Source organism: Amborella trichopoda, chromosome 4 (genome assembly GCF_054954075.1).
Source record: "Amborella trichopoda isolate Santa Cruz 75 chromosome 4, AtrichopodaSantaCruz75HAP2 v2.0, whole genome shotgun sequence".
NCBI classification, from domain to species: domain Eukaryota; kingdom Viridiplantae; phylum Streptophyta; class Magnoliopsida; order Amborellales; family Amborellaceae; genus Amborella; species Amborella trichopoda.
In genome coordinates this window covers 12333413-12347142 of record NC_142339.1, presented here as the reverse complement: position 1 = coordinate 12347142, position 13730 = coordinate 12333413, and positions in this window count along the sequence as shown.

The following is a 13730-nucleotide window of genomic DNA, read 5'->3' as shown; positions in this document are numbered from 1 at the left end:
TTAATTGAGTCATGTAAACTAATAGCTTCACTGTAGCTTTGAGGTTTATCTATTGAATCCTCACTCATTGAAGAATAATTATTTTCATTTATAAATACATAAAATTCTTCTAAAGTCGTAAGTGGGGCTCTAGTTCTTTTTGGCCTATCTGGTATACTTGATTCAATTGAATCATTATCACCAATTGTACAGGGAGACTGTGAAATAGGGTCTTGGAGACCCTTATCTTTATCAATTTCGTGTAAGTCAATAGGCTTACTTACAATATTTTCGTCATCTATATTTTCTAAGAAATGAGCATTACGGCTCTCTATTAATGATCTAGTATTATGGTTATAGAATCTATAGCCCTTGGAATTTTCTGAATAACCTATAAAAAAACATTTTATAGTTTTATTTTGTAATTTATCTCTATTTTATAGTGTTATAAGCACATATGCCCAAGAACCCCAAACTTTCAAGATAGTAAGGTCAAGTTTCCTACTTGTCTATAATTCATATGTGGTCAAGTCTATAAATTTAGTTAAAACACGATTAATAATTGCAGTGTTGAGATCCTCACCCCAAAAATGAGATGATAAATTTGAATGGCTCGTAGAGTTCTATATTTTCTTTTAGCTATACTATTTTGTTCTGATGTATATGACATGGTTGTTTGATAAATTATACCATGCTCCTTACATAATTCAGTAAATAAGGTGGAGCAATATTCACCGCCCATATCTGTTCGAAGAATTTTAATGTCTACCTAACTGATTTTCTACCTCAGCTTTATATTCTTTAAATGTTTTTAATGCATCTGATTATTTACTAATTATGTATACATATCCATAACGTAAATAATCATCTATAAATGTTATGAAATATTTCATACCTCTATGTGTTTTTACATTTAATGGGCCACATATATCAGAGTGAACAATACTAAGTAGTTCACTAGACTTTTTCCCTTGAGGTCTAGCTAGTTAATTTACAAAAAATACATGGCTCGCTTGTTTTGAATGCAACTTCTCCTGGATTGGAGAGCAAGCCTCTTTTAACTATGTGATTTATATATTTTAATAGTTATCACTAAAAGAGGGCTTCATAGGAAGAGAATATCCCTTTATCCAACAGGTTGAAGATAACTCTACCTACCTTTCAAGAAAAGAAGGTCACGTTTCTCAGATATTTCAAGAGGAAAGCCGAACATTGGAGAACAGCCTCATCCTATCCTTCTTTAAGAAGGGTTTCATGGCTATGGAGATGAACATAGAGTTCTCAATTGTTTTGGTACGACTTGATCTCTGCAATCCACTGTCGTACAACATTACCTTTGATTCCTGGGACGTTGGCGGGTTCATCTCTTCCCCTCAAAATTCCAACAGAAACAAACTAAGGTTTCCAAGTATCTTGTGTCAATGTCTGAGAGGGTTTCTAGGGTAGAGTCTTAAGAAGAATTGAATCCTAAGGGCTTCACAATTTTGCAATCAAAGCATTATAAAACTATTTTTTTGAGCTTCAATGAAGCCATCCATGGCCAGATTTCAAAGCTTGCAACAATGAAGCCATCCATGGCAGGACTTCAATACTTGCAAAAAGATTTCCAAGATCATCTGGAGATTGTTCCAAAAACAGTTGTTTTCGCAAAGCATCCTATTTTTACAAAAACAATCCCCTTTTGGAAAGATCCTGTTTTTGCAAAAACAATGGAGATCATCTAGAGCTTGCAAAAAAATTTCAAAAAACAATCCCAAATTTGCTCTCTCTCTCTCTCTCTCTCTCTCTCTCTCTCTCTCTCTCTCTCTCTCTCTCTCTCTCTCTCTCTCTCTCTCTCTCTCTCTCTCTCTCTCTCTCTCTCAATATCATTCTCCACCAAGAAATTCGTTTTTATAAAAAGATTGTTTTCCATTGAGCTTGTACCTCTTCTACCAGTAAAAAGATTTCTTTCCACTGAGCTTGTGCCTCCTCTACATGTAAATTCCCTTCCTGTTGATGGAGAGAATCGTAAAGTTTTCATTGAAATTGCGTCTCATCTACTTGTAAATCCCCTTCTTGTTGAAGAAGAGAATCACAGAGAGAAAAATAGACTTTAATACCCAAACGGCTTTATAAGAAAAGAAAAGCATTTTTTGCAATTAATATTTGAAAAACTGGAATTTTATTGGATAACAATTTCTTTTTATTTGACATCCAAATAGGCCCTTAGCCATGAATAATTAGTTTTCCATCTTTTTTATTTTTGAAAAATTTCAAAATTGTCCTTGGGCATGAACAGATCGTTTAAAATCCAATTTTTCACTACTTTTCAACTTCATTCAGATGTGCTTTGCTTAATCATACTTTAAATATACTGTTTATATTTTTTTGGCTTTTTTTGTATTTTTTTAACACTTTTTTGACTAGCCAAGAACTGCCCGATTGGGCTAGTCCAGTTATCAATTACTCGAACCCGGCCCTTGATCAGTTTCTGAGGCCGGTTCGATTTTTCAAATACTGAGCATGATAGAAGTTAACTTGTTTATGTTTGGGCCATGTATCCAATGGGATCTCCTCTAATTTCACTCACACCCTGTAACAACAGAAGTTTGACTAAGCATATTGATCACTATGCTGTGTAAGCGGGGTGCCCAATACTATGAGATCACACCATTCAACAGAGAAATATAATGAATAAATTACAAGAAGATTCCAACTGGTTTTAAATCTGGAATGATGGGAACATAAGAAAGGGCTTGATAGCGAACCTAGATCGCGCTAACCAAGCAAGGTTAGTCGAAAGTTTGCCTCGTTCATCTCTATACATATTTTGCTAAATAGGAGGATGGGTTTTAATGGTTTAAACTTTACAAATACACTTCAAGTTAATTAAATTCTTCACTACAAATTTTTTTACCTTATTCAGAGCTTCAAATATTGTTCTTTCTACTTCTTTGAAATCTAAATGTTCAAATTTTTGGTCCCCTCCATGACCTAAGAGTAATTGATTGCTAGGAATAGTACAACGTTGAGTTGACGAAGAAACCTAGACACTACAAGCTTCAAGAAACTATGTTAAGGTTAATTACATGCACCTTCATCAATCAATAATAAAATGATTGAACCATAGGAAACTCTTTAATGTTTAGAGCTTTAAATATGTAACTATTTATCTACACGGTGAAATGGTTATCCCAACATGGTCTATCATCTATTATCAGTAATCCCCACCATTGTCAGAAACTAAGCAAGTGGCTTGCACTGTGGTGTTCACTATCTAAGGGGTGCGGTTTGTGTAGAGCCTAGGCGCTAAACAATCAAATTAGAGCATACCCTCAAATAGTGTTGAAAAATATCGTTTCAATACTGGAAATCTTTTTGATAGCCTTAAAATATATTTTTATTTTTATTTTGAAACTTTAAAGTTTAAAAATAGTGTAGATCGAGAGATATATAAAAACTTGAAAATCTTGAAAATTGACGGTCTAAAAATGCGTTACAAAAAACACTATTTTCAAAACTAGAAATCCATTTTTTTCTCATGTCCATGCATCTTGATGTCGAGATGATCAACTTGAAGATATTTGAACAACAAAACAATCTCTTCTAGTGAAATTTTTGAAGCAAGATCTAATTTGATTGTGTCAAGCCTCGGCTCTATATAAACTTTTCCCTTTTATGAATTGCTTCCTAAAGTCCATGAAAGACTTCTTATCAGCATTTATGAGCTTCAACAACTCCATTATGGAGCTGTGGTTGCCACCACCCCAAAACCCTATGTTTGAGTGTACTTTATGTTTAAAAATCATTCCTAAAGACCCTGGGGTGACATCAAACTCACAAAGTGGCAAATCACCTCAAACTATACATATGTGGAATTACATCCTCCACAGGTGGTGTGAATAACCCAATAAGCCCTAAATGAAGGGATGTACGGGAGAGCTATGTGGGGTCCTTGGTAACCCCTCTATTGTAGAACAGGGAATCTCAAATAGCGGGATCTCGCCTAAGATTGTGTACATAATTAACTAAATATGAAGTAAACATAAAAACACACACCACCATAACACATGATTTACATAGTTTACCTCATAGGGCTACATCTATGGCCTTGGTAAGCATAAATTCATTATCACAATGAAGAATATAATTTTGAGCTACAAGAGATAATACTTCTCTCTAAACATCAGTAAAAAAAACCATCACCGATCTTCACTTCTAAACCTGCTTTTCCGACCAAGCAACACTGCCATCTCTATCTTCTTTCCCACTACAAAGGTAACCTCGAGAGCAACAAATAGATTTTCTCTCTAGAAGTGAAAGCCTTACCAACCCAAAACCCATAAGAATACCACTTCTCTCTCCCGGAGGCCATGTCTCTCTCTATTGGAGACTTATCTCCTCTATCTTGGAGATTCCTTCCCATAACCCTCAAAATGACGGGTAGTATGTCTTCCTTGACTCTCTTAAATAAATAGAATTTTATTACTTTTCAAGAAATTCATTTTCTTTTTACCATAATATCTTTAATCTTTAGAAGAAAATATGGATATAGTGATTTGGCTATCACCAAACCCAACAAGTTAAAGCTCCATCAACCGACAAAGCAGGGTAACTAACCCAACATGAAGCCGATGTCTAATATAAGGCAACCTGCTAAAAAAAAAAATGGTTAAGAGCCTACAGTGGACCCCTCAAATGGTCTTTACTCCAAGAAATGCCAAAGAGACCTCCCTACTAAAAATAAGAAAGCTCCAACTTTGGAAAGATGAAAAATAATTAGGTTGTTGGTGGCAAGTGGACTGGATCAAACCCTTGGTCAAATGTAGTGAAAGTTGGAAGTTTAATTTAAGGTATTCCAAATGAACATTCAAAATTTCAAGTCATCTCGAGACCATTGATCGCATTTTGAGGTCTTTAAAGTCTGGGTCCATTGTTCGTCCTGGTAGTAGTACCGTTTGAGCCAATGGTGGGCTTGTGTTTCAAGCTTGGATCAGCACCAAACTTTGTGGAAGTTTTAATCAACATCCTTCCATACGCATTAACCGAATTTTGGGCCATTTGGATGTCATTTGTCCTAAATTTTCGAGAGATGAAAGTCAAATTCATTATTCTAGGCCAACGACAACGCTGTTCACATTGATGACTGGTACTATGAACAACGAAAATAGGATCACGTTAATAGCAGCAATGTGCCATTTCCCTCGATCTACAACGAGTTGAAAGCTGAACTTTGGTGTCGGCAATCCTCTCTTACAAATAATGCCAGATTTAAGATGAAATCAAGTGGAGAAATAATAACTGACTTTGAATATTGGCTATGACTGAGCCATAACTCCATTTATATGAGGAACTAATTTGGGTGAATTGCACCAAATGGTTTCTGATTCAATGCTTCATCAAGTCGATGGAAGAAACTGTGAAGAGTCTAAGGTTTATCTGAAGAGACCCAGTGTCCATTAATCGTATGAATGTACAGACTTATCTTTTATATATAAATTACAGATGATAAAATAAGAATAAATTATAGACACCTAAACTATACCCAGACTTACCATAAAATACAAGATATTTTACCTATCATTCTATCTACTGATTATAATGTATACCTTCTATATAAGCCTAGTAGACAGTATATAGTTTCCTTTCACACTCCCCCTCAAACTCAAGATGCTATGACAGAGAGCAGCTGGAGTTTGAACACTCAATTGCAGAAATGAGCAATTGAATCTTCAGGTGCATATTCAGATTGCTTGATCAACAAGCACAAAAATTAGCGGCAAAGCAGCAGCGGATCAACAAGCCTAAAAAATAGAAAGCAAGAACAGAGCGACAAATCAGAGTTTAACAATGAACAAAAACTTTATATCTTCACTGAAGACAGAAAAGCAGTCGAGACAGCTGAGAAAATAGAATGGCACTTGAAAGAGCCAATAGAACTAGGTGTGGATCCGAGACAGATTCAGCAGCTTGCAGGCCATAATAGACATGATCGAGTAACAGTTCAATCATACAAAAAATTTTCAGATCTTTTTTTTTTTTTGTCGAGTTTCAGATGGTCAAAGAACATGGTCGAGTAATAGACTCGATCTTATAAACAAGAAGAAATAGAGCAAAGATGAAATCAAAATAACGTTTTTTTTTTTTTTTTTTTTTGGTGGGGGGGGGGGGGGGGGGGGGGGGGGGGGGCGCTGTTTTTTTCTTCTTCTTTTTTTTCAAGAGGTAAAAGAAAGAAAAAACAGATCTCCATTGCAAATATCCTAAGAGCATTGAGTCACGCCCCCACCACAGGGAGATCAGAAGGGAAGCCCCATACATAAGTGAATTTGACATGAGACCCATGAACAATCGGTGTGCCGTTGTTAACAATACATATCAAGCAGTGTTCACAAAATTGAACCTAAACAGTTAATCAAACATAGGGCTGGGAGCGGTTAGAACCAGAACTGGACTAACCGGATCGGTGGATTTTTTTTTTAAAAAAAAGGGGTCAAAATCCCCAAATAAAAAATAAAAAGAAAAATAAAAACTTAGATTAAGTGTATATTACCTTATTACCTATATTTATCTTACAAAAAAAAAAAATTTAAAACTTTATACAAAAATTAATATAGGGTACGGTTTCTATAAGGTTGCAACCTTAAACAATCCAATTAAGGCAGACCTCCAAATTTTATCTTAACATGTAATTTTGGTATAAAAATTTCTTGAGATTATCTCAAAATCTATTTTTTATATCTAATTATAATTTTTTAAACTTAAAAAATAGTCAAAATCAAGTAGATCTATAAATATATGAAATTCTTGGAAATGGACGATCTAGATAATGTATTGCAAGATGCACTATTTATGGGACTCAAAATCCTTTTTTTTCATATTCATACATCTCGATGTCGAGATGATCAATTAAAGGGTATTTCAACATTAAAACAACATTCTCCGATGGATTTTTGAGGTACATTTGTAATTCTACATTTCACAGTTGCAATCGTATATAAATTTTTTCCATTATTATATGAATACTTTGGAGATATGTAATACAATTTATATGGCTAGTAGTAATGAGAGTGTTAAGGGGGGTCAGGGTACTCTTGTGTTTTTCCAATATATTTTCTTTGTTTCTCTATTTAAACAAAAGTTTTGAAGTAATCACATTAATAGTTCATGATTACATTCATCAATTGAGCAGCAAAGTAAACTGCTATATCAGCAATCGTTGCGACACAATAAGAAAATGGTAAGAAGGAACTGAGCATTATTGATCTTAAGTAGATATCAGAATCCAAAACAGTTATTTAAAAGCAAGATCAAAATTTTTTTATGATAAAAAAGTTTGAAATTGTGAATGCCTCTGCCAACACAATTATAATCCCAATTCCATTACACAATTACAATCCCAATTCCATTATTACAACAATTACAATACAATCTCATTTCCATTATTACAAATATAACTATATCATGCACTTAAAAAAAAATTCGAACAAAAAAAAGAAGCAAAAGTAAGACCGACACGATCATGCACTTATTCTTTTGTTTGTTAGAAAAAAATATAACATTTAAAAAAAAAGAATCGAGTTTTTTGTCATATTCATCAAAAAAACATATTTTTATCATTAAAACATAATTTTATCAAAAAAAATATAATTTTATTAAGCAAAATAAAAAAGCACTTTTCATATTCATCATAAAAAAATAATTTTATTAACTTAATAATATTAAGTACAAATTCTTTTTTTTTGAAAAATCGGTTTCTCAAAAACCCTAAAAATCAAGCAACATTTCAAGCAAAAACGGCCCTCAATGTTCGGAAAACTGAACAAATCAATACTAAAGCTTTGTAAAGGCTTCCATCTTGGTATTTTTTATTTAATTTAAAAAATCCCAGAAAATTTAGACCTATGAAATTTTTATGACATCAAGCAAGAAATAAATTCATATAAAAAACTTTACTCAATTATAAATCAACATACCTATTTTATATGACAAATGAAGCCTTCATGATTAAAATCCATAAATCAATTTGATAAAAAAGACCAGTAAATTGATCCAATATTTGTTTTTTGGAACAAACACAAGTTCTTCGAGCGACAAATGTTGAGGCAAAAATCAACCCCAAATATCTTGTTTTTTGAACAAATTGAAACGTGGATATGGTAACCAATTCTATTATGATTCAAAACCCTCAACTTTTATCAATAATCGTTACCTATTGAAGATGAAATTAACGAAATGGCGGATCAAATTAGGGTTCTTCAAGCAGCTCGAACACATGTTCTTCAAGCAAATTTTCAGGCCAAAGTCAACCCCTTAGATCTAGTTTTTTGAACAAATTGAAACAGGGATATGGTAACCAATTCGATTGTGATTCAAAACTCTCAAATTTCATTAATAATCGTTACCTATTGAAGAAGAAATTGATGAAATGGAAAAAAATTCAAAAGGTTAAAAAATCTGCCACTTCAATCCATAAGAATTATTGTTTTTTTATCTTTATAAACAATAAATAATGGTTTACAACACTAAAGCACCAAAAAATCCAAAAAAATGGCAAGGAAATCGAGTAAAAAAAGCAAACAAATTTGACTCACAGGACTTGTTACAAATAGCAGGCACCATTTAAAAAAATAGCCATTATTTTGTTTTGCCTATTTTTTTGCCCAAAAGAGTCCATTTTAACAGAAAACCAGTCCGGTTAGCAGAAATTGGCCGATTTTTTATAAAATTCACCTGTCCGAGCCCTAACTAGCCGGTTTTGGACTCGAAATTTTTCTGAGGTGTTCGTTAGACTATTGGTACTACAAAACGGAGCCTAACCGGACTCAAAACCCTAGCGGTTCCGAGCTAACCAATTGGTTCCGGTTCAAACCAGCCTGTTCCGGTTCAAACTAACCGGTGTTGCGAACAATAATTTCAAGGCGCTTAGTTTTTAAAAGATCGAAGGGTTGATCGGAGGTCCAACGCTACTGAACCCCAGATCAAGATGTCTGATTAAGGGCACTCACGAGTGTTGTCGATGGTCACTTGGAAGTGAGCTTTCCCTTACACATTTACTTGCATATCCTTATGACTACAAGAACCGAAAGAAGCATGAGGCTGTTGGCTGTCATTATAGGTTTTGATCTCTCTGTACAAGTTAGATTGGCAAATTAAAATAGGAGAGAGAGAGAGAGAGAGAGAGAGAAAGAACGTATGGCTCAAGTCAATAAACAGTTGCATGGTGGGTTCGGTTAATGAATTGGCAGATAAATAAAACCATGGATTGATAGGTGCTTGGAAGGGCGGTTAGATGGTGAGTCGAGAGCACAACTCAACAGTAAGGGCCAATAGGTAGAGAGTCAAAAACATGACTCAATTGTTGTTTTACAGAGAGTCGAAACACAACTCGTCAAAAGAGCTCAAATCAGATAATCGAAACACGACTCAACAGAAGTTGCAACGATTGGGTGAGAAATAAACTCGTCTTGAAAATCGGCAACAAAACTTCAAAGACGAGGAATGGACATAGTAATAACCTAGCTCTGATAGCACGTGAAGAGTCTCATGTTTCTCTGAAGAGATGCAGTCCATTAATCATATAAATATACATACTTATCTTTTATAAACAAATTACAGATGATAAAAATAGAAATAAATCATATACTTATGGCCTGTTTGATAACTGGAAGCAAGTTCAGGAATTGTAAATTGGTAGTTCTTAAGTTCTATGAATTTAAAAAGTTCCTGGTTTCTGTGTTTGATAACCTCCCTGAGAAGTTAAGAAGTTCCTGGTTTTTGTATTTGATAATCTCCTGGGAAGTTAAGAAGTTCATGGTTTCTGTGTTTGATAACCTCCTGGGAAGTTAAAAAAAAATTGGGTATCTGTATTGGATTAGAAAAAAGATTGGCTTTCATCCCATTAGCAAGAGTTACTTTTTTCATATGTCCACCACTAATACCACATGAGAAAATTGCACTTTGGTTTCCAAACTGGCCTATAGTCCTTACCAAAAGAAATATCATGGGGCAGATATCATCTTGAAGTTTTCCAAAATCAGTGGCAGTCATGTAATTTTTATAAAGCACATATCATTTTGAAGTTTCCTAAATCAGTGACAGTCATGTAACTTATTTTCTGTTTCTTTTTTTGCAAAGAATACGTGCACATGGTTTCTTTTTTTGCAAAGAAGTATGGACATGCATGAAGACAAGCAAAATCCATAGAGAAGTGTAGTCTACCCTTGTGAGATTTGTAGTCTCTATCTGATTCTTGTAACAATTTTTTGTTTGCACAATTTTGTTTTTGTGCATTCACTTTTTCAATATTTTTTCTTGACAACTTTTCTCAAAATATATAGTACTTATAAACAATGAAAAGAAAAATGCAAAATGTTTCATATCATGGCATTGGAACCAAAAAGATCTTTTCAAAAACAAAGAAAATGTAAAATACAAAATATAATAAATTCACTAATCAATGAACATTTCAAGATTTGCATGTTGTGGCTCAATAGATAAACTACGAGTGAAGTTTTAGAGTCAGAAGTGCACAAAAATATGCAAGACACTTGGAGTCAAAATATTGAAACTCTATGAAGGCATTAGATGTTTTAGAAAAAGGATGTATAATATCCAATGTGCTACAAAAAACTATACTCCATCGGGGTAATCCATATTTTATGAAATTATGAGTGGTGATGAAGAGGTAGGACCTACCATTGTAATCATATTCTGTCTAGGGGGTTACAGTCCCTCTTTATACCATTATCATTTCATTGGACGAGGACCACCCCATGGAATATGCAAAGGAGTAGCCATTGGATATATTATACACTTCCATTCTAGAGATGTAATAACAAATCATAACATGTAATAACTGTAGCACTGATGCATCTGTATCAGGCAACATTCACAATTGATGCGTCCATAAAAAAAAAACTATGTATAAAACCAGTCCCTTCAACAATTAACCTGTAATAGTTTAAACATACATAATTCAAAATACAAAAACTAAGAAATCAACCCATTCAAACACACATGCACAATGCAAGCAGTATGAAATCAGCCCATTTAACAATAACCTGCAATAACTTGAGTGCTACATATATTCAGCACTAATGCATCTGTATCAAGCAACATTCACAATTCATGCACCCATATTCAATAACCTATAAGAAATCAACCCATTCAAATACACATGCACAATGCAAGCAGTAAGAAATCAGCTCATTCAACAATATCCTGCAATAACTTGATCACTACTTATATTCAACACTGACGCATCTGTATCAAGCAACATTCACAATTCATGCACCCATAAAGAAAACCACGTACAAAACCCCATTCAACAATAACCTGTAATAGTTTAAACATACAAAATTCAAAATGCAATAGAATGAACACAACATAAAAATTTCATATGAAATGCAAAACAATGTTTAATTACAAGTACTAGCAACTTAGGTAGGCCTCTCACAACTGCGTCGCTATGACATCTCACAGATTGACACCAACGTCAAGATCAACATGCCCTTGAGTCAATTACGAAAACCATCATCTCCGTTAATTACGAGTTGACTCTCAACCCTCTTTTGAAAATGCAGCTCCCTTTTGCTATCAACTCCCCTAGTCATCATGATGTAAGTGTGCAATATTGCACATGCAATAACTACGATGTAAGTGTGCAATATTGCACATGCAATAACTACATCAACCTGTGTTTGTTCGGATACTGCATTTGATTCTTGAGTACAGGAAATCTAGCCTTCCAAAGTCCAAATGTCATCTCCACCACATTTTTAAGCGTGGAATGCTGCTCGTTGAATAACTCCTTGTGATTCTGTGGAGCTCATGGGCCTGAAGTAAATTCGTTTAGATGGTAACGGACTCTTCGATATGGTCCTATGAAACTACGAATAGTAGGATACCCACCATCTACAAGGTAATATTTTCATGTACCATGTTTATACAATGAGTATATTGTAAGGCCAAATATCACACTAGAAATATTGTACAAACCGAAGCAATGAAATATAGGAAGGAACGAAGTTACCCTCAGGCACTTTAAGCCTACTGCCTTCAATACTAATTGCGTCATATAGGACTTTATAATATGATGCGGATCCTTCCCAACCTGCAAGTACATACTGGAAGTGCATATCAAAACCAACCTCAGCCATAACATTCCGGCTTAAATAACTTTTTCTGTTTCGAAACAATCGACTACGAACTTGAACAAGGACATGAGTCCCATCAATACCTCCGACACAATCTTATTAAGAGAAAAAAATCAACATATTATATATTAATTCTCAATGGATGTGAGAAAAACAATGTGAATTACTTGACACTCGCATACCTTGAAATATGGGTAAATCGTAGTGTATCACTAGCAATGTGGGCCGGTATTTTATTGCTTGTTGGTTATAGGAACAAGGGTTCCAATTGTAAGATGGCTTGTAAAACTCTATGGAAGTAGTAACTTATGGTCTGCCCTGAATGTTGGAACCGTTCCTGGACCACCCTATTCTGTTGATCGTGTGTGACGGTACTTAAAAATATGGCTACTTGTTCATCCACTGCCAAATATCTTGTATCTGTAATGTTTATCCTCTACTTTAACAAATTACATAGATTAATAAAAACACAACTTTCCATTCGTAATTGGTCGAAGCACTTACGAGGGTGCCCTGACAGCAAGTATTGGACATAATTGGTCCCAGTAAAATTTGAAGTATGCACGCCTTCTCCTCTTTTGCGTAGAGATATATCAACATATACTGCACCACATTATATATGTAAGATATAATATTACCACCTACCGATGCTGTTGGGGATCCATAACTAGAAATAGAAAAAGGCACCCACATTAAATTAAAGCAATATTTTTAATCAAACCATAATATGAAAGAAGCCATCCACATCCATAAAGAAAACCATGAAGCAACCTTTGACATTAAATTGAAAGAAACCACTAACATACAAATGAAAGAATTTATCCAATACATATTTATAAAATGCAAACCATAAAGTAATCTCTATCAAACCATAATAAAAAATAAGCCATCCACATCTATAAAGAAAACCATGAAGCAACCTTTGACATTAAATTGAAAGAAACCATCCACATACAAATGAAATAACTTATCCAATACATGGTTATAAAATGCAAACCATAAAGTAATTTCTATCAAACCATAATATGAAAGAAGCCATCCACATCCATAATGAAAACCATGAAGCAATCTTTGATATTAAAATGAAAGAAACCATCGACTTACAAATGATGTTGAGTACAGTCTCATGAGTAATTCACCAACATCTAGTTTAATCAAGCATCTTTAAACCTGACGTGGATTATAAAGAAGTTAGGTAGGGCATGAAATAACATTTTTCACTTGTGTATGCAGAAGATAATGGTAATTAAGGATGAACAAGCCTTCATATAAATAGTTCAAGTAACATAGTTACTTTTTCTCTTACACGAAGAACTATATTAACCTTTGATACTTATTATCTGTTGTGTTTTCAAGATCCGACAAGGGTAATCCATTCATATCAATAAAATGATGCCTCACTAATATTTGATCAGAAATGGAATGTTAGCAAACCAAACCAACGTAATTCCCAAACAGCAAGACAAAATTGCAAAGGACCAAGGTGAGAGTATTGATTATCACTGATCTAGATATCTCACATGATGTTCATGCATGATAGAAGGCTTTTCTTTTCCCCACTTTTGTGATATTGTACATGGTTTGCTTGAATATTAGTTTTCAAATTCTAAGTTACAA